At 39.0% G+C, this 27,323-nt stretch overlaps 2 pseudogenes; one reads left to right on the forward strand and one right to left on the reverse strand.

The window, feature by feature from the left end:
- Positions 1-24,901, reverse strand: part of LOC150042565 (vomeronasal type-2 receptor 116-like) — a 37,322-nt pseudogene extending 12,421 nt beyond the window's left edge.
- Positions 10,375-11,404, forward strand: LOC150042566 (protein ABHD13-like; annotated as a pseudogene).
- Positions 24,902-27,323: the final 2,422 nt, after the last annotated feature.

Here is a 27,323-nt window from a genome sequence, read left to right on the forward strand (position 1 = left end):
TGCCTCAAGGGGTACAGAGCTAGCTTTGATCACAAAAGCTCAGGAACAGTACCCAGTCCCTGATTTCAAGCCCCAGAACCCGCACTAATCATAATAATAGAATTAACTCCAAATGGATTAAAGACCTGGAGGTAAAAGCTGACACACTGAAAACTCTACAGGAAGGAATAGGAGATACACTAGGCCTCTTTGGCACAGGTCGAAACTTTCTTAATAAGGACCAAGAATCACAACAAATCAGACAAAGGCTGGATAAGTGGGACTGCATTAAACTTCAGAGCTTTTGTATGGCAAAGGACATAGCTAGTAAACTAATCAGGAAGCCTACAGAGTGGGAGAAGGTCTTCACCAACCAAACAATGGACAAAGGCCTCATATCTAAAATATATCAACAACTCAAAAAATTGAATCACTCCACAACTAAACTCCAAAGTAACAACCATCCCATTAAAAAATGGGCCAAAGACTTAAAGAGAGTCTTCTCTGAAGAAGAAACAAAAATGGCCTATAGACACATGAAGAAATGCTCAACATTTCTGGTCATAAAAGAAATGCAAATCAAAACAACTCTAAGATTCCACCTCACTCCAGCTAGAATGGCCAGGATCAGGAAAACGAATGACAACAGATGCTGGAGGGGATGTGGCCAGGAGGGATCACTACTACACTGTTGGTGGGAGTGCAAACTCGTTCAACCACTATGGAAAGCAGTGTGGCAGTGCCATAAAAAGCTAAACATAGAAATCCCCTATGACCCAGCAATTCCACTACTTGGCTTTTACCCAACCATCCAGAAACAAGGACATACTAAACCCACTAGCACAACCATGTCATTGCAGCACTATTCACCATAGCAAAGATATGGAACCAACCTAGATGTCCCTCAGTTGATGAGTGGATCAACAAGTTGTGGTATTTGTACACAAATGCTGCTGTCAGAAAGAATGACATCGCTCCATTTGTTAGGAAATGGAAAGAATTAGAAAAAATCATATTAAGTGAAGTAAGCCAGACTCAAAGGAACTTAGGCTCAATGGTTTCCCTCATTCGTCATAATCAGTAGAAACGTTGGGCTCTACTAGCAGAGATTTGCAATAGAGCAAAATCTTGATACATAAGGACATATAATGTGAAGCTAATTGAAAGGACCTCCAGGATAGTGAAACAAAAGCCATATAATGAATGATTGTTGTCCTTAATGTACTATGTTGTCTCTCATCTCCTTTGCTGTTCCTTGGTTATCTCATATTGGTATAGTATCTCACTTTGTTATCTGATATATTGAATTTATTTGTATTTGGATATTTGAAATTTGATAGGGAAGGGGGGAAAACCAAGACTGATGGGGGATGTGGGGGGGAGGGAAATGGGTACCAAGATATGTTGAAGGGTATCAATATATGTGAATTAATGCACCTTCTATCTGGCAAATATCATGTAACCCTTTTACTAACTACAATAAAAAAAAGAAAAAAATAACTTTAGAAGGGTAGCAAGCTATAAAATTAACACTCAAAAATCCACTGCATTCCTATACGCCAACTGTGAGAGGAACGAGGCAATAATCAGGAAAGCAACTCATTTCACAATAACCTCAAAGAAAATAAAGTAACTAGGAATTAGCTTAACTAAGAATGTAAAGAACCTTTTTGATGAAAACTTTACAATCCTAATAAAAGGAAATTAAAGCAGAACTAAGGAAATGGAAAAACCTCCCATGCTCCTGGATTGGAAGAATCAACATTGTGAAAATGACAATCTTGCCAGGGGCTATATACAAATTCAACGCAATACCCATCAACATCCCAATGGCATTCTTTAAAGAAATAGAACAGGCAATCCAAAATTTCATATGGAATAATAAAAGACCACGTATAGCAAAAACACTTCTTAGCAGAAAGAACAGCGCCAGAGGAATTTCAATTCCAAACTTTAAACTCTATTACAGAGCTATAATTATCAAAACAGCTTTATCCTGGCACAAGAACAGGTCTGAAGACCAATGGAATAGAACTGAGGACCCAGATATTAAACCACAGACCTATGGCCACCTAATCTTTGACAAGGGAGCCAAAAAAAATAGAATGGAAGAAAGACAGCCTCTTCAACAAGTGGTGCTGGCAGAACTGGTTAAGCACCTGCAGAAAACTAAAGTTGGATCCTTCTTTGTCACCCTGCACTAGAATTAACTCCAAATGGATCAAAGACCTCGAGGTCAAAGCTGACAGACTGAAAACTTTACAAGAAGGAATAGGAGATACACTAAGCCTCCTTGGCACATGTCAAAACTTTCTTAATAAGGACCAAAAATCACAGCAAATAAGAGAAAGGCTGGATAAGTAGGACTGCATTAAACTGCAGAGCTTTTTAATGGCAAAGGATATAGCTAGTAAATTAATTAGGTAGCCTACAGAGTGGGAGAAGATCTTCACCAACCAAACAACGGACAAAGGCCTCATATCTAAAATATATCAACAGCTCAAAAAATTGAATCACTCCAAAAGTAATCCCCAAAATAACAACCATCCCATTAAAAAATGGGCCAAAGACCTGAGACATCTTTTCAATGAAATGGGTAGGGGTGACAAAAAAATTTACTTTTGCCTGTCTTTTTTCATATATTTATTATTGGAATTAATAGAAGGGTTATATGATATTTGGCAGATAGATGGTGCATGAATTCCCATACATTGATACACTTTCACATGTCTTGGTCCTCATTTCCCTCCCCCTCCCTCACCCCTCATCTTGTTTTCCCCCCTTCTGTATCCAATTTCAAATAACCAAATACAAATATATCCGATATATCAGATAACAAAGTGAGACACTGTAACGATATGAGATAACCAAGGGACAGCAAAAGAGATGAGAGATAACATAGTACCATAAGAACAACAATCATTCATTAAATGGCTAATGTTTCTATATCCGAGATTTCCTTTCATTTGGCGTCTTACTATAGGGCCTTATGTATCAAGGTTTTGCTCTATTGCAAATCTCTGCTAGGAAAACCCAAGTTTTCTACTGATTATGACAAATGAGGGAAACCACTGAGCCTATGTTCCTTTGAGACTGACTTACTTCACTAAATATGATTTTTTCTAAGTCTTTCCATTTCCTAACAAATGGAGCAATGTCATTCTTTCTGACAGCAGCATACAATTCCATTGTGTACAAATAACACATCTTGTTGATCCACTCATCAACTGAGGGACATCTAGGTTGGTTACATATCTTTGCTATGGTAAATAGTGCTGCAATGAACATTGTTGTACTGGTGAATTTAGTTTAACTGTCTTATGTAACTGTGACTTCCCTTTATACACTCCTTAAAATAACAATTAAGAATGGAAAGGATATGAACTCATCTTACCAAAAATAACTTTTAAAATTCAAATGTTTAAATTAAAGCTTTAATTTGTTTTCCTCAAAATTTTAGAAAGTTACCTTCTAAATTCAAGATTGGAGCTGATTGCTCAGAATTGGCATAGATGTGTGCTTTACCCTGAATGAACATATTCCATTTATTTCTTTTGTGACTTTCAGGCAGAAGTAAGAGTTGGAATGCAATATTGTTTTAGGAAACTGAAATGTTTTTTAAATTAAACTCTCATGCATATTTTTTAAAAGAGGAACTAAAAACTCTTTCCATTTTTCACTGTATGGAACATACCCAAATGGACAAGCACACAGGAGATGAGTAATATGGATTTTCATGTTTTCATCATGAGTTTTTTCATATCTGGTTCTTATTGCAGTCTTTCATAGTTAGGCTGTCTGCATTGGAGAATGTAAATGGAGAGTTTGAACTATTTTTTTAAAGGTTTGTCCTTACACTTATTTGGTGCTATACTGATATTTACTACTAGCCGCTTGCCGGTGCCTTACACTGATAATCCCATCTACTTAAAGGCTAAGATCCTGAGGATTATGGCTCAGGGTCAGCCTGGGCACTGCAGTCCATGAGACTCTCCAGAAAACTGGAAGCAGCACTGTGGTTCAAGTGGGAGAACACTAGTTTTGAGCTAAAGTGCTCAGGGACAGTGCTCAGGCACTGAGTTCAAACCCCATGACAGAAAAAACAATTACTGTATACCATTTTGCAGGAGAGATTCTAACCTCTTTACTTCATCTTGACTCGTGCCCTTGACTGCAGAGTATAAATAGGTAAGTGACAAAGAATTGATTAGCAGTCCGCCTTGTAGAAACAGTAATGCCTGGCAAAAGAAATCGGTTTTTATTAAAGAATTTATTAAAGTTGATTTTTATATCATAGGGAATCCCTATTTACAATCACTGGCATTTATTATTTAGAACTTAATCAAAATTAGGCTAAGGGTTTGTATGTCATAGAAACATATTAATTTATGAAATAAAACATTATGTCTGGGCAGGGGGTTTGGCCTAGTGGTTAAAGTGCTTGCCTAGCATGCACGAAGACACGGGTTCGATTTCTTGGTACCACATATATAGACAAAAGCCAGAAGTGGTGCTGAAGGCTCAAGTGGTAGAGCTCTAGCCTTGAGAACGTCCAAGGACACTGCTCAGGCCCTGAGCTCAAGCCCAGGACTGGCAAAAAAATATTATGTCTATAGAGTCATAGGTTTTTTTATGTCTGTATAGTTATGTTTTTATTTCCATTACCATGTCCATAGCTTTGGGTATGAAGTTATTGAGTCCTCACTCTTGTACTCTTTGGATTTAATAGCCACATATTAAGGATACCATGCGCCTTTGATCATTAGGTCTTGACTTGTCTCACTCAACATGATTCGCTCTATATTCAGCCACTTCCCTGTGAATACCATTATTTTATCTTGTTTGTTAGCTATGTAGAATTCCATTGTGTATATATACCACATTTTCTGTATCCACTCATCTGCAGTAGGGCATCTGGATTGTTTCCATCACCTGGCTATTTTGAATAGTGCAGAGATGAACACAACTGAGCAGGTGTCCTTATAATATCTTCAGTCATAATGTTTAGGGTAGATGACCAGTAGTGGTATTGCGGGATCGTAGGGAAGGTCTATTTTCAGTTCTTTAAGAAATCTCCACACTGCTTTCCAGAGTGGATGAAATAGTATGCATCCTCACCAGAAGTGTAGTAGGGTTCCTTGAGTTGTTGTAGATGGTTGGCCAGTATTTTGTTGAGAAGTTTTCCATTGATGTTCATCAAAGAATTGGGTCCATAGTTCTCTTTCTTTGATGAATCTCTGTCTGGTTTGGGAATGAGGGTTATACTGGCTTCATAGAATGAGTTTGGTAAAGAGCTTTCATTTTCAATTTCACTGAAGAGCTTGAGGAGTATTGGTGTGAGCTTTGAAGGCCTTTTAGAATTCACTTGTGAATCCAGCTGGCCCTGGGCTTTTCTTAGGTGGAAGGTCTCTTATTGCCATTTCTATTTCAGTGCTTGAAATAGGCCTGTTTAGTTGGGTTAGTTCTTCTTGGTTCAGTGTAGGTATGATAATATTGGCTATAAATTCTTCAATTTTTTTCTAGATTCTCAAATTTGTTGACAGAAAGGTTTGAGATATATTCCTTCATGATGCTCTGGATCTTGGTAATTTCTGTCGTAATATTATAATTTTCGTCTGTGATTTTGTTTATTTCAGCGTGCTCCCTTCTTTTTTTTGGTAATATTTACTAAGGGTCTGTGAATTTGGTTACTTTTTTCAAAGAACCAACTTCTTGTTTTGTTGATTCTTTCTACAGTTTATTTGCATTCCAATTCATTTAATTCTGCTTTGATTTTAATAATTGGCTTCATTCTACTGGGATTAGTGTTGGTTTGTTGCTCTTTTTCTAGAAAATTAAGGTGACACATTAAATTATTGGTTTGTGATTTTACCAATTTGTTATTGTGGGCATTCAGAGCTATAAACATTCCTCTGAGTAATGCCTTTGCAGTGTCCCAAAGGAGCTGGTATTTTGTGTGCTCCTTTTTGTTAAATTTTGTAAACTGTTGGATTTCTGTTATGATCTCCTTGATGACCCACTGGTGATTCAGCAATGTGTTGTTCAATCTCCATGAATTACAGGGTTTTCATTGGTGGAGATGGGTGTTCAGTGCCAATTGGATGCCCCTGTTGTCTGTGAGAGTGAAGGGAAAAATTTTATTCTTTCTGGATCTGCCCAGGTTTGTTTTATGCCCTAAAATGTGATCTAATTTGGGAAATGTTCCATGTGCTGCTGAAAAAACGTAGATTGTGTTGTTGCTGGGTGGAATAATCTGCAGATGTCTGTTAGATCTAGTTGGTCTATACAGTTGTTCAATTCCAAGCTTTCTCTGTTGAGTTTTCCCTGGTTTATCTGTCCATAGATGAGAGTTGTGTGTTTAAGTCATCAACAATCTATATATAGTTTTAGTGAAAGTAAAGTTCGCTTGATGATGTTCGATGTTCTGGGATTAGGTATGTAAATATTTATGATGGTTCTGTCCTCCTAGAGGAAAGATCCCTTTACTAGTATATAGTAACCTTCTTTTTCTTTTCTGACTAAGTTTAGTTTGAATTCTATTTTATCTGATATGAGGATGGCAACTCTATCCTGTGTCTGGGGACCATTATCCAGATAGAGTTTATTCCAACCTCTCACTTTCAAAAAATGTTTGTTTTGGGGGAGGTTTAGATGTGTCTCTTGAAGACAGCAGAACCGATGGATCTTGCTTTTTGATCCAGCTAGGTAATCTATGTCATTTAATTGGAGAGTTAAATCCATTGATATTGAGAGTCAGGATTGAGAAATATTTATTGGTTCCTGCCATTTTTATAAGCTTTCATTAGGGCCTGTGTTTTGACAGTTCTGTGATACTTAGATGGTATGATGTTTAGGTGCCATTTCTTTCTCTGTATTATATTTGTGTTGGTTTTCTATGTGTAGAACATCTTTGAGTATTTTCTGTAATGTTGGTTTTGTAACTACATAATGTTGCAGCTTTTCCCTGGAATGGAATGTTTTTATTATTGCCTCAGTTATGAATGAGAGCTTAGCTGGGTACAGTATTCTTGGTTGGGATTCAAACACTTCACCAAGTCTCTTTATCTTCTGATTTGGCTTTGTGGTTTCTGGATCAGATTGCTTGAATGGGAAAACAAACATGAAATATTCCCGGGTGTCTTTGTTTACCAAGTCTCTGGCACAGCACAGGGGACAGACTTCAGCAGTGCCAGGGTTGGATTTCTGGCTAAGGGATCTCTTGGAAATCCTTTGCCAGTTAGAATGGTGGCACTGCCAGCACCACCTCTCAAGCTCCAATTGCTTTGGCCGAGTCTTTGCCAGCAGTCATGATGGTGCTGAAGGTGGAAGGGCTCCCTCCCAATGCCGTTCCGACAGCAGAAGTGGAGACTTCTCCTTGGAGGTACTCACAAATTGCTGGATTGTCCGGTTCGGTGAATCTGGCAAGTCCATGCACGTCTGGGTGTCGGCTCTGGGCTCGCACAGGCTATGTGTGTCTCTGTCTGCAGCTGGCAGGTCTGCACCGCCGAGAAGTGCTGTCTGCTCCATGGCTGGTGGGGCTCCACACTGCCCTCTTGCACTGGTATTCTGACTTTTTCCTCTCTGACTGAGATCTCTGTGGCACTAAAGCTTACTTAGGATGAATTTTTGCTACAGAACTGTCCCCTAGGCTGCCAGAACTTGTATCTTGTTGGGAGCTCAGAACAACTGGCACTGAACCACCGCCATCTTCTGTCGATCTCCTCCTCATTGAAGTAATTTCTACAGTATTACCTAATGTAATTCCAGGAAAGAAATACGGATTCAGTTCAGATCTTCTGTCACATGATCATTCACATTAGTCATGTAAGGTAGGCTTTGTTCCAGTAGCTTTTGCTTTATATTTGAAGCCATGGATAGAATTTCTTTCGGGTCTTAACATGATGAGGTAACACTTGGGGGCAAAGATGCAACCTAGGAGACCTGCACTGGAAGCCAAGGTAGAATATCTACACAATTACCATGATCTTCCCCTTGGTGCTATGATATGCTGGCAGAAAATTAGCCCAAACACTGCAGAACACCAACATGCTGAATGTTAGGAACTTGGCTTCATTGAAAGCATAAGGTAGGTTCCTGGCAAGGAAAGCTACAGCAAAGCTGGCCAGGGCCAGTAAGCAAAGGTATCCCAGAACACAATAGAAGGCAGTGAAGGAAACTTAATTGTACACGATGAGGATGTGGCCGTATTCATAGTGTGCATCTGTGTCAATGACGGGAGGTGAGGTTGTGACCCAGAATCCAGAGATTGTCACCTGGATAAGGGTGCGGAGGGGAATAATGAAATTTAGAGCCCCTGATAACAACAGCCACTTTATTCTTTTTCCTGGATAAATGAACTTGAATGCTAGGACCACAGTCATATTTTTTTGCCAGCAATGTGGAAATTGCTAAGGTGAACACAATTTGAAATACAATCTGCTGCAGGATGCAGGTGACTGTGTTGGGATGGCCTAAAAACAACAAGGAGCAGATGTAAAAGAAGATAAGGGAGATGAGCAAGATATAGCTGAGAGCCCGGTTATTGGCCTTAAAGATTGGAGTGTTGTGGTGTTTCACTAAAACTCTTAGAAAAATAGAAGTGAGAATACAGAAGCAAACAGCCATACAGTCCAGGGCCAGTCCCAAGGTTTCTCCATGAGCCAGGAAACTTACAGATTTTAGGAGGCAATGGTTTCTCTCTGGGTTGGCATAATGATTATCTGGACACCTCACACATTGCTCCATATCTAGTGAGGAGTATGAATTATCATTAGTCTGTGTTCCTTATTTTCCTTTCTTCAAAGAAATTTGGCTATCATCACTTAGAGGTCAATTTAACATGTCAGTATTTATGATGATAAAAGCAAGAATTCTCAGATACTTCAGGAAATATCTACTATTCTATTTCTATCTGTCTCTACCACCATAATTCACCTTCAATCCTGTTTTCTATTTTTCCAGTGTTAAGAAACCTTTCTGGATCTTAGTTAAGTGAATACATTAGTAAGAAAGCAAGCAGACAAGCACATGGACAAGCAGAAAAGTAGGGAAACACTCTGTCAGTTTGGGTGCTGTCAAAGGAAGAGAGACACACCATGCTCTATTTTTTACATTCTGAATGCAACTGCTTTTTTCCTTTAGTTTTTATCATACATAGTGATAGTTTTGCAATTTCTAATACGTTAATAATAATTTTTACCATTTATGATGCTACAATATTAATGTTCTTTACTATATGCACAAATCAGTGAACACCATTCAAAATTATGTATACTAAAACTTACACTTTCCTATGTTTTTGGCTAACATTATTAGAAGCCTTTTAGACCTTCCTTGATCTTAGTACTTTATATTTTTTACCTCAAGTACTGGAGAACAAGTATCAAAGAACTCTCTGTAGTCATGTTACATATGCATAACACTTGTATCTACTTTGTTAAGTAAACTCAGCTTTCTGATCACTTGCTCTGTGGAAACAGCAGTTGTAAGCAGTGGGAATAAAATTTTATAGGTTTTACTGTAATTGAAACCTAATTTAGAAAAACACGGAGACACTATACTAAATAATACTTCACATTATTTTTGATAGAGGTTCAACTCAACTTACAGATTAGAGAGGCAAGAATTTCTCGAAATAAACATCTATACATTCAAACCCCACAGTCTGTGTTATTTCAAAAAGCAGTTTTCGCAAGTGCCAGTGGCTCATGCCTTATCATGGAAACTTAGGAAGCTGTTATCAAGATCTCAGTTTGAATTCAGTGTGGCAGGAAATTCTGTAAGAATTGTTTGCCATTAAACACCTAAAGGGCTGTAAGTAGAATTATGGCTCAAGTGTTAGAATATTAACCTTGAGTAAAAAAGACTAGGGTAGGAGGATGGCGCTCAGGTGATGTGGGAGCCGGTGGGGACGTTTGTGGGTGACACCCAGGCGCCGACCGGAAGTGGGACCGTGGAGCGAGCACCGCTGGAGCTCCAGGCTAGAGGGCCCCCGGGCTGCGGGAGGACGATGAGGAGAGAGTGGCGGGTGCGGGGCAAGTTTGTTGTGTGGCGCCTGGTTTCGAGGCCGCAGCCGGCTGCGTAACCTGCGGGCTGGTCTGAAACAGGTCATAGGTGGAGAGCAAACCTGCACTGTAGTACTGGTTCTGCTGCAACTGAAGCAAGTAAAGACCGTCATGAACCTTCCTTTCAGTCTTCATTATAAAGACAAGGCGGAGCCAAAGGAAATTTCATTCAGTTGTATCACATTATTCTTGGACAGAACATAGTAGTTTACCCAGGGGTGTTGGGACTGTGCTGTTTGCTTCCTGCCTCTTCTGCCTGGAGCATTGGGAGATGGCCCTCAGCTTCAGCTGGGAAAACATGGAGATGGAAGTGTCTGGAAGGTCCCTGCAGAGAGCTACAATGGAAAATCCTGGATGTTCTGGAACTTCATTGAAAGGTGGCTGATAGCCTTGGCTTCGTGGTCTTGGGCTCTGTGCCGTATTTCTCTCTTACCTTTAATAGTTACATTCCATCTGCATGGCGGCATCATCTTGCTCTTGTTAATCTTCCTGTCCATAGCAGGTATTCTGCATAAGTTCCAGGATGTGTTGCTTTACTTCCCAGAACAGCCTTTCTCCTCGTGCCTGTATGTTCCCATGCCAACCGGCATTCCTCACAAGAACATCTTTCATCAGAACCAAAGATGGTGTGCCTCTGAACCTCATTTTGGTACGATACACTGGAGACAGCTCCCCCTACTCGCCAACCATCATCTACTTCCACTGGAATGCAGGCAACGTAGGGCACAGGATGCCAAACGCATTGCTTATGTTGGTAAACCTCTGCTTGTCAACCTTCTGCTTGTTGATTACCGAGGCTATGGGAAAATGAGGGTGAGGCCAGTGAGGAAGGACTCTATTTAGACTCGGAAGCCGTGCTGGACTATGTGATGACGCGGCCCGAAGTTGACAAGACGAAAGTTTTCCTCTTTGGCTGTTCCTTTGGGGGGGAGGGTGCAGTGGCCATTCATCTGGCTTCTGAAAATTCACACAGGATTTCAGCCATCATGATGGAGAACACCTTTTTAAGCATACCGCACATGGCCAGCACTTTGTTCTCATTCTTCCCAATGCATTACCTTCCTTTATGGTGCTACAAAAATAAGTTTCTGTCCTACCGAAAAATCTCTCTGTGCAGAATGCCTTCACTCTTCATCTCTGGACTCTCTGACCAGTTGATTCCACCAGTAATGATGAAGCAGCTCTATGAGCTGCTCCCCTCTCGGACTAAGAGGTTAGCCATATTCCCATAGGGAACACATAATGACACATGGCAGTTCCAAGGCTATTTCACCACACTGGAGCAGTTCATCAAAGAGGTGGTGAAGAGCCATTCTCCAGAGGAGATGACAAAAACTGCATCCAACGTCACCATCATATAGTGTCCACATTTCTGATGAATGCACTGTTTTAATTTGTGCAGAATGATAAAGAATGTTCCTTTCTAGAAGTGTGTCACATCTGTACTTGTCTGAAGAGTGACATTAAATTTTGAAAGGACCTCAGTGCTCCTTTATGATCATCCAAATAGTTTAGTTTGTACGTTTGAAGAACTGTAATTCTTGGGTTATTTCATACAAAACTTTCTATGTGCTTTGTATCCATAACTTTAGTTTAATGTGTCAGTATAGTAGAGATTATTCAAAAGTTTCTTGTTGCATAAATGGTATGATCTGTGTTCCACTTAAGGTATGATGGAGGTAGGAGAACAAGAAGCCATTGGGTGTTATTCTTTAATAATTGCTGGGACAATCATGGTAGCAAACTTATTTCTGTAACTGCATTTTTCACTTTAAAAGTTAAAATGAAATGCATGATGGTGTTTTACTCCTTGACTTAATGCAGCATTTTTAATGTAAATAAAATAGTACAGGACATCTACCAATGGTTACCTGGGTTATATCTATTTTTTATGTAAATTCTATTTTGTTTTTGGCAAAAAGTGAAAATGAAGCCTCTGTGCAGGTTGTCCTTGAATTTTGCTCCGGTAAAGGCTGAGATCCAGTTTCTTCTTATGAATAAATGGGACCAGTTTTACAGTATACATGTACTGTGTTTTTGTTAGGCACAATCTGGATCATGGCCTGTAGAAATATAGAACTTTATTGCGGCTCTTTGTGCATAGTTAAACTTTTTTAATGTTTGTAATTTTGGTGGCAAAACGTTTTAGCTTCTGTTAATTTTGTAAGTCTACAGCTGAACTACTCACGGTAGTCACTATGAAGATCAGAACTTAACTAACTAATGTTACACAGTTGTACATACTATATTATCAAATTCCCACATTCACAAGCAAGGTACCGTTTATTAGGATTTTTTCACAGGATATTGCTCTACTACATCAGCCACATGCCTCTTATTGGGCTTTTTGAAAATAAAAGGTACAAAAGGAAAAAAGTGTTGGCTTAATATTTTAGGTGATATGAAATATAATGAAATCAAGAGACTATTTTAGGAAACCTTATTTATTTCTAGTTTCTTATTACATGGAATGAAAAAAATCCCAAGACTTCTGACAGAGAATCTATTAATGTAAGGGAGAAAAATTAAGTCCCCTTCCCCTCAGTCCAACCAAGATGTTCTTAGCTTCTGTATAAATATGCTTTGCTATAGAAATTAGGCTACCTAACCCCCCCCCCAGGATGAAGCCCACGTCCTGCTTGTTCTGTTATCTGTAATGTCCTGTTTGCTCTGCTATCTGTAATCGACAACTGGCATGCAGTAGCACCATCCAGGCCTTGAAAGGAGCTAATTCTATAACAGGACAAGGGTCATTTTCCCCAGGACCACGGGCCCATTGCAATGTGCTACTCAGCACGAAGACCCTGCTAGCCCATATTAGGACATACCTTCCTACCTGAGATGATTGGTTAACGTGTATGATCTGTTCCGAAAGGGTTGGCTGCCTGCGAGCAGACCTCACTGTAATGCTTTAAACTTATTGGTTATCAATGCACGGGCTCTGCGGTAACAGATGGTATAGCCCTATATAAGATCCTCTCCAAAAAGCCTCAGGGCTCTCAGCCACTGACCCGAACCTCACGGATCTCGAGATCACGTGTACCTGAGAGCCTGAGCATGCCCAAATAAAGCTCGCTCTTGCTTTTGCATAAGAAGCATCTCTTGGTGACTTCCTTAAGCGCCGATCCTTACATTACTACATTAACAGTTAAATGGCAGTAGGTGAGAAGTAGTATTTAGACACATAGAAAAGTAAGAAAAACCTTAATGCAAAAGGAAGCTCCTTGAAACTTGCAAGACTTCCTTTAACAAAATATAAGCTACAAATGAATGGTATGACAGGCTATTGTAAGTGGTCTTCAAACATTAGACATATTTGTGTTCTGCGCCTTCTTCTATCAGCTTGAGCACAGAATATTTCAGCTGTATTTATTGGCTTTCTTCAAGCAGCTAGAGCAGAAAAAATAGGAGTCAGTAATCTTCACCTTAATTTAAAGCCTTTCCATGGAGATAGGGCTAGAGATACTTTGCTAAGTAGAATTCTTAACATTCACTTTATGCCAATGTTTAGAAAGAGATTATATAAAGTGTGATTTGTAAAGAATGGTTTTCTATAAATTATTGTAAATGTCCTGTTTTTTTAACAGAGTTGATAACTTGTTATGAAATGTGTATTTTGTATGAATAAATTCACCACGATTAAAGGCTACTTTTTATCTTGTCAAAAAAAAGAGTAGGGACAGTGCCTAGGCACAAGACACACACACACACACACACACACACACACACACACACACACACACGAAGAAGCAATATCATAAAGAAAGAAATAATTTTTTCCTACCATCGTAATTTAGAACTATTTTATCAAGTTAAATGAATTGAGGAAAGTGTGGAGAGATGGAGAACAATTGCGTAGGACAGATGTTTACCTGTCACATTAGGAACTTCATTCTCTGGGATGCAATCACAGCAACAGGCAGCCTTTCCATCCTGAGGTGATTTCCTGAACCCAGATTCACAACTCTCACTGCAAACTGAATGAGGTGTCTGAGAAAAAGAAAGGAAGAAAGATATCAGTAGCTACTTAGACTTTTATCTAGAAATCCCAAATGCTCATTGTTGTGAAATAATTCAACTGTCAATCATAATACTTCATGACTGTCTAATCAGTGCATTAAATTCTGCTATAGTTTCTAAAATAAAAATTCCACATAACTTGTATATTACAGTCTTGACATTCAGCCTATTGAACTACTGAGGAAAGTGGAGCTTTTAAAGATAATGGATAATGATGAAAGAGTAGGTTTTTCTGGCCAACACTATGAAACTTCCTTGAGTTCATGTCATTATGTGTTGTGTCTTTCTCATAGGTGAAATAATGAAGGTCGATGAGGAAGAACCCAAATTGAAGTTTATAAAGCATGCTCTGAGTCACCGACATCACTTGTTTAGTGATATATGAACCCTATATGAACCCTCGGCCCTTCATATCTTTCTTTATGCTGCTCAGTTACCATGTGATGAGATTGTTCTTTTTTGGACAAGAAATCTAACAAACACTCTAGATACTACCCAGGTAATGGCAGCCACAAACACAAGCTCTGTATTATCAGTATCTTCCCCCACAAATACACACCAGGCAGTAGGAAATGAATTTTATTTCTGGTCCTCTGCTCGGCTCTAGGTACAGATGAGACATTGTTAGGATAGCTTCAAGGTAAGAAAATCCTATGAACTTCATTAAGAAAGACTTCATTAGTGTCTGTGAATTGATGCTCCACAAAGGTCTACTAATTGATAAGCTTTAGGAATTATTGTGAAAAAGCTTCTCACGTTATAAAGATATTTCAAATACTATGGATATAGTGGTTATATTCTAGACCTGAAAACTTGCTTTCTGACCTCACAACATTAGATTATGGCAACATAAAGACTAGAACTCCTATTTGCATACTCCTGGAATGCATGAGACTTGGCATGTCTCCTAAGAGGTCTGTGATCTTCATGTATTTGTCTGCTGAAGCAGTCATAAGATAGCCCTTTGATTTAACTATTCAGGTAAACATTAGAAATTTCATTACTGTGTGCTTTAAGTATTAAAAATAGTCTTGTTTGAAGTGGCATCACATATAAATACAAATCCATGTCCCATGCTAGCTAAAAAATGCAAAGGTGAAATGTGATTCCAAGTGACTCCTCATCTGCACAATGAAATGACACATTTGCTGGATTTGGAAGTCATACAGTGGCATTGATTTATAATCTAATTCTGAAATCAGTGTCTGTGCTTTGAGTACAGACACTGGGGACCACTGCTTTCCCTATGGACATATGTGATGGGACTATGTGGTTGTCAGCCAATGCCCTCACCAACACATTCTGCCATGAACAGTCAAGGAAAACATCAATATGCCCTTCTGTTGAGGAGTTCTTCCATAAACTTTTTTATTGTAATTAATGGAAGGGTTAAATGATATTTGCCAGATAGATGGTGCAATAATTCCCATACATTGATACTCTTTCACATGTCTAGGTCCCTATTTCCCCCCCTCCACCCCTCACCTTGTTTTCCTCTGTTCCCTATCCAATTTCACGTAACGAAATACAAATATATCCGATATTTCAGGTAACAAAGTGAGATAGTGTACCAATATGAGATAACCAAGGGACAGCAAAAGTGATGAGAGATAACATAGTACCTTAACAACAACAATCGTTCATTATATGGCTTATGTTTACATCATATTTTAAATGACAAGTTTAACAAACAAGTGTTCAAGGAGGGAATCTCTAATTACAATCTCTGGGACTTAGTATTTAGAACTTAATCAAAATTAGGCTACGGGTTTGTATGTCATAGAAACATATCAATTCATGAAATAAAACATTCTGTGTATAGAGTCATAGGTTTTTATGTCTATATAGTTATGTTTGTATTTCCATTACCATGTCCATAGCTTTGGGTATGAAGTTATTGAGTCCTCACTCTTGTACTCTTTGGATTTAATAGCCACATATTAAGGATACCATGCGCCTTTAGTTCCTTGGTCTTGACTTGTCTCACTCAACATGATTCGCTCTAGATTCAGCCACTTCCCTGCAAATGCCATTATTTTATCTTGTCTGTTGGCTATGTAGAATTCCATTGTGTATATATACCACATTTTCTTTATCCATTCATGTACAATATGGCATCTGGATTGTTTCCATCGCCTGTCTATTGTGAATAGTGCAGAAATTAACATAGCTGAGCAGGTGTCTTTATAATATTCTGGGTCATGCTGTTCAGGATAGATGCCCAGAAGTGGTATGGCGGGATCATAGGGAAGGTCTATTTTCAGTTCCATAAGGAACCTCCACACTGCTTTCCAGAGTGGCTGAACTAGTCTACATTCCCACCAGCATTGTAGTAGGGTTCCTTTTTCTCCATAACCCCACCAGGAACGGTTATTGTCTGACTTCAAAATCTTGGCCATTCTTGTTGGGGTAAGGTGGTATCTTAGGGTTGTTTTTCTTTGCATTTCCTTTATGACCATAGCTGATGAATATTTTCTCATATGTTTTTCTGCCATTGTAATCTCTTCTTCTGATAGGTCTCTCTTTAGTTCCCTTGCCCATTTAGTGAATGGTTTATTTAGTTTTCAGGGGATTACTTTCTTGAGTTCCCAGTAGATACTAGATATTAAGCATTTGTCAGATGTATTGTTGGTGAATGTCTTTTCCCCGTTGGTTGGCTGTCTCTCTACTTTTGCAACTATGTTTTTATCTTCACAGAAATTTTTTATTTTTAGGTAGTCCCATTTATCGAGTCTCTCTCCAATCTGTTGTGACCCTGGGATTCTGTTCAGAAATCTGTTGCCTGTGCCTATGAATTCCAGTGTCTCTCCTAATTTATCATGTAGCAGTTTCATGGTTTCTGGTCTGACATTGAGGTCTTTGATCCACTTTGAGTTAATGCTTCTGCACGGCGAAAGGCTAGGGTGGGTCAATTTTTATTTTTCTGCATGTGGCTGCCCAGTTTTGTCAGCACCAGTAATTGAATAGACTGTGTTTGTTCCATTTTACATCTTTGGCTCCTTTGTCAAATACAGGTTGCCTATAGGTATGTGGTTCTATTTCTGGGTCTTCTATTCTGTTCCACTGATCTTCTGGTCTGTTTTTGTGCCAGTCCCAAGCAGTTTTTGTTATTATGGCTCTATAGTAGAGTTTGAAGTCTGATATTATAATACCACCAGCATTGCTCTTTTTGCCTAGAATTGTTTTGGTATTCTTGGCCTTTTCTTGTTCCATATGAATCTTTGGATTATATCTTCAATTTCCGTAAAGAATGTCTTTGGGATTTTGATGGGGATTGCATTGAATTTGTATATCAGTTTTGGCATTATAGCCATTTTCACTATGTTGATTCTCCCTAGCCATGAGCATGGGATGTCTTTCCATTTCCTAATGCCCTGTTAATTTCTTTAATTGGGCTTTTATAGTTTTCATTGAATAATTTCTTTACATCTTTGGTTAAGTATAATCCTAAGTGTTTTATTCTTTTGGGGGCTATTGCGAATGGGATCATTTTCTTGACTTGGCCTTCTGTTTGTGTATTCTTGCTGTACAAGAAGGCTACTGATCTCTCAAGATTGATTTTGTATCCTGCCACTTTGCTAAAGTGGTTTATTAATTGTAGAGTTTGTTGGGTCACTCAAGTAGAGGATCATGTCGTCTGCGAATAAGGATAGTTTAATTTCTTCTTTCCGTAAGTGGATCCCTTTGGTATCCTTTTCTTGCCTTATTGATCTGGGTAAGGGTTCCAGCACTATATTGAAGAGAAGTGGAGAGAGTGGGCATCCCTGTCTAGTTTGTGATTTTAAGGTGAATGGTTCCAGTCTTTCACCATTTAGTATAATACTGGCTGTAGATTTTTCATGTATGGCTTTCACTATTTTGAGGAATGTGCTTCTTCTTCCTATTTTTTTCTAGTTCTTTCAACATGAATGGATGTTGTATTTTGTCAAATGCCTTCTCCGCCTCCAGAGAAATTATCATATGATTCTTATCCTTAACTCTATTGATATCATGTATTACATTGATTCATTTGCCAATGTTAAACCAGCCTTGCATTTGTGGGATGAAGCCCACTTTATCATAGTGTATGATTTTTTAAATTTGTTTCTGGATTCTGTTGGCTAATATTTTATTGAGGAGTTTTGCGTTTGTGTTCATTAGAGAGGTAGGTCTGTAGTTTTCTTTTTATGTTGGGTCTTTCCCTGGTTTGGGGATGAGAGTAATATTAGCTTCATAAAATGAGTTTGGTATTGCTCCTTCTGTTTCTATTTCTCGGAAGAGTTTCAAGACTATAGGTGTTATTTCATCTTTAAACATCTTGTAGAATTCCGCATTAACTCTATCTGGACCTGGGCTTTTTTTGGCTGGCATTTCCCTGATTCGTTATACAATTTTGTTGTAAGAAATTGGTCTGTTCAATTTGTTTACCTCATCGTTGTTCAGTGTGGGTAGTCTATATTTATTTAAGAAATGATCCATTTCTACTAGATTTTCTTGTTTCTTTGAATATAGGCCCTGGCAGTACCTATTCATTATGGACTGGATTTCTTGGGAATCAGTTGTGATTGTTCCCGTGGGGTCTTTAATCTTGTTTATTTGAGTCTCCCCTTTCCTTCTTTTTTGATTAATCTTGCCAAGGGTCTGTCAATTTTGTTGACTCTTTCAAAGAACCAACTTTTTGATTTATCAATTTTGTGTATAGTAGATCTTATTTCAATCTCTGAAATTTCTGATTTTATTTTTGTTATTTCTGTCCTTCTAGTTGTTTTAGAATTACCTTTTTCTTGCTCCTCTAGGTGTTTTTTGTTAGGTTATTTACATGCTCTTCTTCTGTCTTTTTAATATGCACTCCTAGTGTGATAAATTTGCCTCTTAGAACTGCCTTTGCTGTGTCCCATAAGTTCCTTTGTGATGTTTCTTGATTGTCATTACATTCAAGGAAGTTTTTAATTTCATTTCATTTCTGATCTGATCTGTTACCCAGGACTTATTCAGAAGTGTGTTGTTCAGTTTCCAAATGATTGAAGGTTTTTTGACTTTGACTGCATTGTTCAGAATTAGTCTGACTCCACTGTGGTCTGATAGGATGCATGGGATTAAATCAGACCTCTTGCATCTGCTTAAGTTTTCTTTATGAACTATTATATCATCTATTTTGGAGTGTGTTCCATGTGCTGCTGAGAAAAATGTAAACAGTCTCACCTTTGGGTGGAAGACTGTGTATATCTGTTAAGCCCAGCTGGGCTATGGTGTCATTTAATTCGATGGTGTCTTGGCTTAGTTTTTGTTGAGTTGACATGTCATTTGTTGAGAGCGGTGTATCGAGGTCTCCCACAATGATTGTGTTGGAGTCTATCTTGTTCTGTAATTCTAACAGAGTTTGTTTGACGAATTTGGGTGCTCCAGTGTTGGGGTGTAAATGTTTATAACTGTAATATTATGGGCATGGATTGTACCCTTTACTAATATATAATGGCCACCTTTATCTTTATGTACTGATTTTACTGAGAAGTTAAATCTTGTCAGAGATGAAGCTTGCTATTCCTGCTTTTTTGCATGGTGCATTGGAGTGGAAAATTTGTTTCCAGCCTTTCACTTGGAATTTGTTTCTGTCTTTGGCAGTGAGGTGGGTCTCTTGGAGGCAACATATGGATGGGTGGTGTTTCTTAATCCAGTGTGCTGCTCTGTGTCTTTTGATTGGATTGTTCAGCCCGTTTACATTTAGGGAGATTATGGAGAAGAAGTCAGTATCCATTGTCGTTATTTATTTTTAGTTCTAGGTTTCTTTCTCTCTCTTTTTTCCCCTTTTGTGTTTAGTGAATTATAGATGTTTGCTTCTTGATGGGGGTACTTGATGTGCTACAATTTGTTCTCGATTAATATGAATTCTTTATAATGCTGGTTTAGTGTGCACATATTAATAAAGCTTCTCTCTGGCGTGAAATATTCTTGTTTCTCCCTCAAATGTAAGTGCTAGTTTTGCTGAATATATCAGTCTGGGTTGGCAGTTGTTGGTCTTCAGGACATCAATGATGTTTTTCCAAGCTTTTCTTTCATTTAGGATTTGCGTGGAGAGATCTGCTGTAATTGGAATTTTCTTTCCATTATAATATAGCTTCTTCTTTGTTTTTGCAGCATTTAAGATCAATTTCTTGGTTTTCGGGTCTAGTGTCTCTACTATGATATGTCTAGATGAGTTCCTTCTAGGATCTTGCCTGTTTGGGGTCCTGAAACCTTCAATAATGTGAGTATTTTCCTTTTGAAGTTGGGGAAGTTCTCTGCTGTGATTTTGGTGAATAAAGGTTGCATACCTTTCTCCTGAAATTTGGTCTTCTCCTCAATCCCTATTATACGAAGATTAGACTTCTTTGCTGCATCTGCCAGTTCCTGGAGCTCTCTCAGTTAGATTCTGACTGATTTTTCCAAGGTGGCTATTCTCTGTTCCAGCTCTTGTGTTTTATCTTTCGTTTCTGATGTTCTGTTCTCCATCTTCGTCAGTCTGCTGCTTAATGTCTCCATTTTTGTTTGAAGTGTGTACACTGAGCTGATCATGTCTGTTCTGAGGGTATTAATCTTTTTTTCCATTTCTCTTTTGAATTTGAGGAGTTCTTTGGTGATTTCCTGCTTATGTTCCTGGAATTGTTTTTGGAGTTCTGTTTTAATATCTTTACTCATGTTCACAACCATCTCCTTGAATAGGGTCATGTTTCATGTCTCTTCCAGTGTCATTTCTAGGGATGGTGACATCTCTCTCGTCCCTTCGCTCTTGTTACCTTTTGGGCTTTCCGTGGGACTTTGATTATTTATGTATGTTGTAATTCGTCTTTGCGCTCTCCTCGGCATCGAGAACTGTTGTTGTAGTTCGCTCTGTGGTCAGTAGGTAGCGGTCTTTACTCGGATTGGGACTGGTGGTTCTGCGAATATGTGAATACCTGTGGTTCTCAGCCAAATTGATTCCTCTGCTGACTAGGTCTGAGTTTGCAATTTTTGCAGGTTTTCACTCGATTCCCAGAGGCTGTGTGCTCCTTCACGACTAGCTCTCAGCCCAACCAGTGGCCTCACAATGGGCTGTGGGATGGATCTGAGAGCTTTAGTGTCAGTGTGCTGGTGGAATCGTTGGTTTTCCTGTGCTCCTTCTAGGGGCCCCCAGCCAAGGTTCTGGGGTTTGGGAGTTTCCAGGGGCTCTCAGCAGAAACAGCAGGTGTCTGCTCTGTTCCCAGGGGCAGGGCCCAGCTGAGGACATGGGCTCCAAGAGTGGAACCATGCCTTTCTGATTTTCAGAAGGCGAGCATGGCTGCTGGTCGGCCCTTCAGTTTGCTGTTGCTTTGTCAGAGAGTCTGTGACTGTGGGGCCCCTTGGTGCTGTCGTGCTCAGTATTCCCAGCTGGAGGATGCCCGGCTCAAGTTTTGAGGAGGACAGATGCTGGCTCCTATTTTCCCGCACACCCCACCCACTGTTGTAAGACAGGGTCTCAGCGCCCCCCACTCTCCAGACACAGTGGCCTGGGAGAGGAACCTGGTGGGTGGGTGGGAGCTGGGACACCTCTGCCTCCCTTGGTGGGGTGCTGGGTCTTGGCGTAGCCCACCTGTCAGTCTCCAGTCAGAGGCCTGGGAGAGGAACCTGCTGGGTGGGTGGGGTTGTTCAGCTCCGACTCTCTTGGTGGGGTGCTGGGTCTTAGGGCTGCCTGCCTGTTAGTCACCAGTCAATGGCCTGGTTGAGGGGGCTGTTGAGGGAAGGGACAGGATTCTAAATTCCTTGCCCCCCTGCTCCTGCCAGTCTTTCTTGGGCGGGGTGGAGGGGTCTGAGTTAAGTTCTATTGCTTGGGACCAGCTCTGCTTTCCCGATGGGTTTGGGGACCCGCTGTGCTCATCTGTGGGTGCTGCAAGGTGTTGGAGAATCCTTCACTCCCCTCTGATTTCTGCCGCAGCCTGTGGTCCACATCTGGGTTCCGCTGCTTGCTGTTCTGGTTCCGCGTCTGGGTTCCGTTGCTTCTGAGGCTTTCTGGCACTGTCCTATGCTGATTTCTGCAGTGGTCAGGGCTGCCCAGCCCGGCGCTCTGCAGCCGCTGCTTTTCGCGGCTCAGAGCCAGTGGCGAAGGGTGGGGGAGCGGTCCTCGTGTTGCGAATTCTTTGAGAAAGTTGGATGTAAGCTTTATCTGGATTTCTTTTCCAGTTTGAGTCCTTCTCTGTTGCTTCTTGAGTTTCTTCTTGTGGGTTTCTTAAGATAATTGACTCATGGGACTCCCTGGTTCTCTCTTTTTGTGAGAGAGAGCTAGGCAGCGTCCCTATTGTCTCGGCGCCATCTTCTGCTCCGAGTTCTTCCACTTTTGACAGAGGAATTCATTTTATTTGTTTTCAAGAATTCCAACAACTCACCTACATATCATGCCATATGTACAAAAATAAGCAACATCTTGCCATTACATTAATTTCTGTCAGCACAGATACCCCTTTAACAGGCCAACTAACCACTAAATGACTTGCCCACAAAAGCAATCAAATGAACCTTTCAGCTTTATAAATTTATACTCAGGAATATTGTCACAAAGATGGAAACTTGTGAAAGCAAGCTTTCTGTTTGATTATACATCAACATTCCCGAACTTACTGGTCCTTTCCACCCAAGACTTAAAAATAAGAAAATTTTTGAAGTTGGATATACTTAAGGATACAGTGGTGGGCCATAAATGAGATAGAGGGGCATAAATTTCAATTTTTTGCTTACTTCTGTGTAATAGAAATTATGACGATTTTATCAAACCCATCTCGTACTTCCTAAGGCCCACTCTATCCTATCTTCCGATAATGACAGCTGATGACCATGTGGGGCATATGGAAAAAACTTTCCTACTTTCACTTTAAGTTGAAGACCTTCAGGAAGATTCTAAATATTGAAAATATCATACTCTGCCTTTAATTGACTTTCTTCATCCAAAATATCATTGTTTCCAGCAGGATTGTGAAACTGGATACTCTTTAAGAAAGGATTCAACTAAAAGATATTCATCATCTATGGTGAATTAAAATCTAAGGGCTATGGCAGAAATCCTGAATTAAAGCCTTTCATTGTTGTTATTACCTACTTCATAATTCCACAGTAAAAAAGACACCACACTAAATGAAATAGAATGAAATAAATCCTGTAGAAAACTAAAGCATGATAATTTTTCTGAATCTCATTTATTCAGCAGAGGATTACAAGGCTTGTTTTAAAGAAAAATTACTTCCACATAAATAGTCAAGAATAAGGTGCTTATTACTTGCCTAACTACAATTTACTAGAATCAATAATTTAGGAATGTCTACAATGTTTTAATTTACTAATTCGGTAAAACCTAAACTGTTATTAAGCCAGGTGCAGTGGCTCATGCCTGTAATCCTAGCTATTCGCGAGGCTGAGATCTGAGAATTAAGGTTCAAAGCCATCCCAGGTATAAAAGAACCTGAAACTCTTATCTCCAATTAACCCAGAAAATGGGAAGTGGGGCTTGGCTGAAGGGTAGGGTGGTAGACTTGAGCTGAAGAGCTCAGAGGAAATGGCCTGTCCCAGGGGTATGTTGGTAGCCTTGAGCTAAAGAGCTCAGGGACAGTATCAAGGGTGATTTCAAGCTCCATGACCCTCAAAAATTAATATGAAATAAACTGTAAATACCTTAGGCTTATGAAAGTCATATATAATTCCAGATTATATTTGCAAATAATATTACACAAACTCAAAGACTACAACCAGATACCTAATTTAGAAAATAATAGCTGTGAGCATACTGATTCGTTTGAAACGCAAAAATTAAATGGAATGTACAGTAATTTCTTTGTTGTCAATATTATCTTTAAGTGCACATGAACACAGGTTAGGAGTACCTTCAAATATTTAAACAAATAAAAGTATTTTTGCCAGTTGCAATTGTCTCACACTTGTATAATCCTAGCTACTCAAGAAGCTAAAATATGAGAATTGCAATTTGAAGCCAACCCAGTCAGAAAAGACACCTTGAGACTCAAATTTCCGAGTAACTACTCAAAAACTGGTAGTTAAAGGTGTAGCTCAAAATGGTAGTTCTCTAGCCTTTAGAAAAAGAGCTCAGGGAAAGTATCCAGAGTTCAAGCCCCAAGAATGTCCAAGAAAAAATAAAGAAAAGAAGCTACTCTTGAGCTGTACAAAAATGATCTGAAAGTACTTAATTTAATTCTCTATAAAATCCCCTTACAGAATGTTGAGGAAAAGTTTGAACCAATACAAACATGATACTCACTAGACTCTATGCTAGAAATGAAGTTTATGATTTGGCGGAAGGACAGTAGGAATGGGACAAAAGGGGTAAATGAGGGTGGGGTAATAATGTTAAAAATAAATGTACTAATACATGATCTTTATAATAAAAATTAAAAACTAAAAATAAAGCATAAATTAAAAGCTAAATTATTTACCAGAAAAAAACAGACCAGAAATAAACAAAAAATGTGATTTTGCTGTTCCAACAAAGGGAATTACCTGTATAGGGGAAGGCACCCTCCCTTTCCCATTACTCATCAGAGTCACTTCTGTTTGATCAACAAACTTCTCATGGAGGGCATGGGCCACAGCATACACAGCATTGTATATGTTATAAATCTCTTCAGACATGGCCATGTCAAAAATATGCCTCAGCAACCATTCTAAGGAAGGATCATGAAGACAATTTTCCCATGTTACACAGTCTGGCTCAGAAACTGAACAATTAAGTGAGAGAAACCACAGCCTTGCAAGATAAAAGTCCGAGGCAATTTTTTAGGGTTAACTGTCCTGGCAAAATCTGTAAATCCAATAATATCTTCATGGTGGTGTGAAAAAATGAGAGGTAATTGGAATGAGCCTACCATGAAATACCTCCTTCTGATGGTTAAATTCTGCTGTGAGTTTACAATACAACCCTTTCCTCTAATGAAAAATTGCTCAATATACATCAGTAAGTCGAGGTGGGGTCACTTTCACTATGAACAATAAATACATTGGATAATGATTTGTGAATCTGGTTATAAATTCCTATAAGGGAAAATATGTTTGACATAACAGTATTTGGGATCAGTAGCTCAAAGGCTACACATACTGTGTTATTGTCCATCTCTTCTCTCAGTTCAGAAAGGATTTGGAAACCATTTTCCTCTTGTGAGATTAACAACCCCATTCAATTCCAGTTTAAATGAAGTAGTAAGGACACCATGGCAATGACTAAAGATGTGTTCTTTTGGGTCATTTGATACATAGAAGGAAACTTGCTGTTGTCATTCCTGATAGGATTGAAAATTCCAGATGCAAGCTTAAAGGAAATAAAAATTGGGGGCTCCATGAGTCAAATGAATGCTATTCGTCACATTCTCAGTTTTAATGTATATGAAACAATGTTTTTGTATAGGAGTATAGAACATTTTATTTTCTTTTGAAAAAGGAGGTGGGTAGAAGTTGCTGCTAGTTCATCAGAAGACTAATCAGAAGACTGAGATCTAAGGACTCTGGTTCAAACCCTCCCATGCAACCAAAGTCCATTAAATTCTTATCTCTAATTAACTATATAATTGCTGGAAATGGAATTATGACATAAAATGATACAGAATTATCTTCATGAATAAAGGTTTAGGGATAGTCCCCAGGCCATGATTCCATGTCTTTGGACCAGTATACACAAATTTTAATTAACTTTAAATAGTTGCATATAGGGGTATCTGATCATGTGTAACATTTATTTTCATTATGTTCCCCATCTATAACAACCCTCTTCATTTCTTCAAGAAGCCTAGTTATTTTTTTGCCAGTCCTGGGCTGGAGCTCAGGGCCTGAGCACTGTCCTTGGACTTTCTCACCTCAGCACCACTTCTGGCTTTTTTCTATGTATGTGGTAGCGAGGAATCGAACCTGGGTCTTCATGCATGCTAGGCAAGCACTTTAACCACTAGGCCAAACTCCCGGCCCCAAGCCTACTTATTTTTTCACAAATGTACACTGGATGTTATGATGACATTTGAACACCCATTTTTCTATGCATATATCTTTTCCCTTCCCCCTAAATCTTTCTTGAAACAAATAAGACATGCTTCAGCTATTGTTATTCTTTTTGTTGAACTACAAGTTATGTGTTCAATATATTTACACTACTGAAATCCACCCCCACACAATCAAGTTAATCCCTTTGTCTATTCCAGTTTCTCCAAATTCTCTTTTCCAAATAGTAGATACATTTATATCTTATGATGTTACCATCTTTTTGATTATTTAAAATTTGTTAAGTCCATAATTCTACTATCTGAAAATCACCCTCATCAAACTCCTATATATACCCCCAAAGCAGAAATGTTTTCACATCCCTCCATCCCTCATATCCTCACCTGTGGAAATTTGTAGAGTTCCAGCAGTATTCCAGTCTGAGCAGATATTTCAACTGATGCTCTTGTAAGTACTGCTACAGACTCCCTTTGTCTCAGACAGGTGAAGTTTGGGATCGTATATTGCCTAGAAAACCAAGTAAAAGGATTTTCATAGAATGACCAAGCTCTGAAATTCACATTATAGATATCAAACCCCAGCATCATATTTGGTAAAATTTTGGGTTCTTTTTGATCTCTTCAACAGCAAAAGCCACAGCCAAAACAAACTGATTGTTATTAAAGCTAAACCTGTATGATGGGCATAGGAAATTTAGGAGTATCTCAGAATTTATCCACCAGGCCATTACAATGACTTTAGTAGGTAAAATATTATGTTTACTACAAAATAATTAGTTTGAATCATTGCTAACGTAGTCATTGAGAATGTAGTTTGTTATTCTGATATTTAGGAGTTGCTGAGGGCATCAAAGAGAATTTAACAGAAATTGAGAAACACAAGCTTGTGAAAGCTCAGAAAGCTTTCCTTTCTCATTTGCATGTACAACACACCAGAATGGCTCCTGCCTATGGACTAGGTGCTCATGGAACATCAACTGCACTGTTACCATGACTTATGGATAATTAGGTCCACATGTGTAGAAAAACAAAATTTTGTTTTTAAGCTACGCAGTATATATTACGTGGTTCTATGTCAAGATTAACTGCCTTAAAATTGTTCTCAATGAAAAAAGAACTGCCAGAAGCAGTGAAAAATATTATTTGAGGCAGATGCTATATCAAGTTACCCTTACAAGCCAGGCCCAGGGGCTCATGCCTGCAATCCTTCCTAATCTGGAGGGTGAGACTTTTTGATTTAAGATTCAAATCCAGCCCAGGCAAAAAAGGACCTGAGACTCATATCTACAATTAACCCCTAGAAAAT

The sequence above is a fragment of the Megascapheus bottae genome, chromosome 35 (genome assembly GCF_031878675.1).
Source record: "Megascapheus bottae isolate mThoBot1 chromosome 35, mThoBot2.hap1, whole genome shotgun sequence".
Classification (NCBI taxonomy): Eukaryota; Metazoa; Chordata; class Mammalia; order Rodentia; family Geomyidae; genus Megascapheus; species Megascapheus bottae.